This window comes from Mandrillus leucophaeus, unplaced genomic scaffold, assembly GCF_000951045.1.
Source record: "Mandrillus leucophaeus isolate KB7577 unplaced genomic scaffold, Mleu.le_1.0 Scaffold2, whole genome shotgun sequence".
Lineage (NCBI taxonomy): Eukaryota > Metazoa > Chordata > Mammalia > Primates > Cercopithecidae > Mandrillus > Mandrillus leucophaeus.
In genome coordinates this window covers 9,717,860-9,721,927 of record NW_012102031.1, presented here as the reverse complement: position 1 = coordinate 9,721,927, position 4,068 = coordinate 9,717,860, and the positions used below count along the sequence as shown (strand labels likewise).

Genomic DNA, 4,068 nt, shown 5'->3' with positions numbered 1-4,068 from the left:
GGGCCGGGTCGGGATGAAAGGGTGCAAGCTGAGAGCTCCCCGCCCTTCTTCCCCCCCACCCCGGCCGCTCCCGGCCGCCTCGGGTTTGGCGTGCCTCGCGGAAAGAGGGGGAAGGGAAGCGGGACGGGCTCGCAGCTGCCGTGTTAGAGACGCTCGCAGGCTTGCAGGACCATGCAGCCTGCTCCCCAAATTGCACAAAACAGCCGTCGTGAGAAGTAGGAAGTTTCCCCGCCTCGGGTCGCCGCTTCTCTCAGAGGTGGGCATGGTGTGGGGCAGCTGGAGTCTGTGAGGAGCCCCGCTGAAGGGCTCTGACGGCATCTTTCTGGGCTCAGTTTCCAAGAATCCTGTCCAAGGCTTCCTGTTCCTCTGAGGAAACTACATTCTGTTTCCCCCACCCCAAACACACACCCCGTGCACGCACAACACGCCCCTCCCCTGCTGGTTTTATTCTCGCTCTTTCCCTCTTGGCATAAGAACCCGGCGCGCAACATCCCTTGAATGGACTTCCAGCCTCCCAGTTCTAGGAACGAGGGTAGGGTGCTGAGAGTCCTCCCAAGCCACAGGAGGAGTGGGCGAAATGGGTCGGGGTACAAGGGCGGGGGTGTGAGAATGGATGGAAGGAGGATGCCCTCGAGAGAAGACCCAGAGGAGGCGAAAGCAGAGAGGCAGGGAGAGAAAGAGGACGCCGAGGGCTGCACAACTCCGACTCGGAGACCGGAGCTCCGGGCGCGCGATCCAGCTCCCGGGTTTTTCCCCAGCTCGGTCCCAGGGCTTCTGGGGTCCCCTTCCCCCCGGGTTTCCACCTCTCCCCAGCCGCGCGGGCCGCCGGGTCTCTGCCTCCCCTCTGCGCGCCTCTCCGCGCTCCAGGACTCTGGCGAGGCAGCGGGAAGCCCACCCTGGTTCTTGGAAGGGGCAGGGGAAGGATGGGCTGGTGAGGGGGCGCGCGGGAAAAGGCCGCCGAGCTCGGGCTGCCGAGCTGACCCCACTCCTCGAGGTCGGGCTGGGGGTGGGCAGGGGCTTCCGAGGCTCGGCCCCTGCTCCGCTCCGGACCTGGCTCCCGCCTGGGTAACCACACTCTCGGCCTTTGGCTTGACCGAGCTGGGACCCTTCTCCCATCCCCCTTCCCTCCAGCCTCTTGAAACAACGACCCCCACCAGCAGCAGCAGCGCCCGCTCTGCCCCGGCTCCGGGGCGCTGTTTACCTAATCTCAGCGGCTGACGGAGCCCAGCAGAATGCGAAAGGGAGGCAGCGGTGGCACAGCAGCGTCCCCGGCGAAGAAGTAAAAGACGTTTGCTTTGGAGCTTCGGGATAAGTTAACTGCGAGGCTGGGGTCCTGCTGTCTTATCTCTGCGGGGATAAGTCTCACCGTGCACGTTGCAGGCATAGCCGATCTGTTTTGATGCCATTACCGTATCGGAGAAGAACATTATATGAAAAACTATTACCTAATATTCTAGAGACCGTTGAAGTGTCAAAGTTTAATGCCAAGTGTTTTAGCTCGAAGGCTGCTCAGTTCTTCCTCTGACGTGCAGCTCTGTTCTAGAACGCGCTGAAAACAAGGGGATCATTTTTATTTTTTTGCCGCCCGAATGTCCTTCCTTCCTACTCTCTTCCTCCTCTCTCACCCCCACCCCCGCCCCGGAACCGGGTAAAGTTTAAGCCAGAATTTGTACTTTCTTTTTACGTTTTGCTTTGCTTCACTTCATTAGTGGTGTAAAATGCATTGTTACAGCATATTAGCATATTAATAAAGATAACGTGACTGAGGAAAGGAAAAGAGACCTGAAATTTACAAGCGAAGGAGAAATAATTGAATAACATCAGCAACTAAAAGATAAGCTTGCGGGGAAAAAATATCTCCATTATAATTACTCAAGTGTACATTCTCTAGATAGAATCTAAGAAAGAAAAATGTGACCATCGTGTGGGAGATAGCAATGTTCACGCTGGTCGGTAACGCATGTTGAAGACATAATGCCTTATTAGTGGATTTCACAAAATGTACTTGCATTGGTCAATAAGCACCTTAAATGTGGAAAAGCTTTGTTTTATCAAATAAAGTTTGCAAGTTCCTGCAGTCACTGGCATAGCTAATGCTCTAAATGATATTAATGTTGTCAGACTGAAATATGCCACATACTGAGCCCTCTGGTTAGTACCTCAAGCCCCCACGTTTAAAGTGTTACGTTGGAAAATTGTAAAGCACCTCAACTCCCCAGTCCAAGCAACTAAATATGTATATGAATATACATGGAAACCCTGAAGTAGGATGTAGTTACTAGGAATTATAGCCCTTTGACACAAACCAAGATATAAATGTCTTAAAAGGATTTCCTCTACGATATAGTATGAGAATGCAGAATAAAATATGTAAGGTGATATATCTGTTATTTCTAAAGAATGAGCACAGCTTTTGCTGAGAACCGAAAAATGAAAAAAATAAATTGAGCTATCTAAACCAACTGTTATCTATTTATCTCCACACAGTTATTGTACCTGTCACTGAAGAGATTCGGAAAGGTCTGATTTTTTTTATTAGGGTCAAGGAGACCTTAATCCTAAGAAACCTGAGGTCTTAAAACAGCCACTAGGGGGCCCTAAAGGCATCTCAAAGAGGAAGCCAGAAAACACTCCGTTTTTCTGTGTACCTGATACAAGGAACCGGGGAATCTAAAGACAGGTTAAGAACACAGTGCACTGTAGTCCCAGCACTTTGGGAGGCTGAGGCGGGCGGATCACATGAGGTCAGAAGTTCGAGACCAGCCTGGCCAACATGGCGAAACCCTGACTCTACGAAAAATAGTAAAATTATCCAGGTATGGTGGTGGGTACCTGTAATCCCAGCTACTCAGGAGGCTGAGGCAGGAGAATCGCTTGAACCCGGGAGACGGAGGTTGCAGTGAGCCGAGATCACACCATTCCACTCAGCCTGGGCGACAAGAGCAAAATTCCATCTCAAAAAAAAAATAATAATAATGCAAAGTTTGGAGGCAAATCTAGTTTTATGTAATACATGACCTGAGTCCAATTTTGACCCCTAAGTCAATCTAGTTTCTCAACTCTTTTCTCACCTCCAAGAAAGGAAATATTGTATCCTTGAGAGAAGGGTTACCTAATACTCTCAACCGTCTTCAGGTCAGCACAATTCTGTTTGCCATTCCAAACAGGACGTTCTATCAAAGATTTGAGGACTGTTTTCTGAATGTTTTGCACATTCTTCAAGAGCCAGATAACAAGACGACTGAATTCTCACAAAGAGGATATTTAAAAGATTTAGCAACCTGTACAGCAGGGCACCCACCTGCCAACTTATTTGAAGTCAAGCCAGCCACAGGGGCACTGGCATTAAAGCTGAGTCCTGAAGGCCTCTGCTAGGCCAGACATGTATTCTTTAGTGCCGGGTTCTGGTGAAATGGTGGTGTTAATGTTGGGAGGAAGGAGTGGTTCCTGCAGCAGGCGTGAGGAGGCAGGGTATAGTGGGAATGGCAGCCAGTGGTAGTGGAGGGGTGCTTACTCCAAGGGTAACTTAGCCAGTATGGAAGGATTGCAGTATCTTAATTAATGTTATATTTGTCAAAACAACTAAATGTTGGGTCTGATCCTACAGAACGCTGCCTAAAATTTTTAACTAGCAATCAAATTTTCAGGGCTTCCGGATCCTTAGCAGTCACATAATATTTTTTCCACATATTACCAGTAGGTAAAGTTAAGATGTCGTTTATGAGGGTCAAGAATCAAACAGCATTCAGATAGCACGGGTTTGAAAAAGCCTAGTTTTCCTTAAACCGATGCTAGATAAATATCTGCCAAAGATGCTGTGTCCCGACACACTTCAAGCAAAAATTTAAGCACCTGGCATGAAACATTGCTCTTTTATTTAGGCCAATAATCAAAAGACATTCCTGAGCAAAACAAATGCCTCCATCAGGGCTAAGCAAAGAAATCACTTGTTAGGTAAAGAACGAAAAAAACATTGCAAAAGCCACCGAATTAACACTAATGGAAGTGTGATTTGAACATAAGTAAAAACAAAGCAAGTCCAGAATGGAGACGTGAGATAGGGAATGG

General features: G+C 48.9%; 1 protein-coding gene across 3 annotated transcripts in view; it reads right to left on the bottom strand.

Moving 5' to 3' along the window:
* Nucleotides 1-1,315, bottom strand: part of LARGE (like-glycosyltransferase) — a 692,738-nt gene extending 691,423 nt beyond the window's left edge. For 2 of the 3 annotated variants that reach the window (XM_011978982.1, XM_011978983.1), the window contains exon 1: nt 1,202-1,315. The gene's annotated coding sequence lies outside the window, so the exon portion shown is untranslated. The remainder of the gene's footprint in view (nt 1-1,201) is intronic. The other variant, XM_011978984.1, reaches the window with a different exon arrangement.
* Between the last annotated feature and the right edge of the window lie 2,753 nt (nt 1,316-4,068).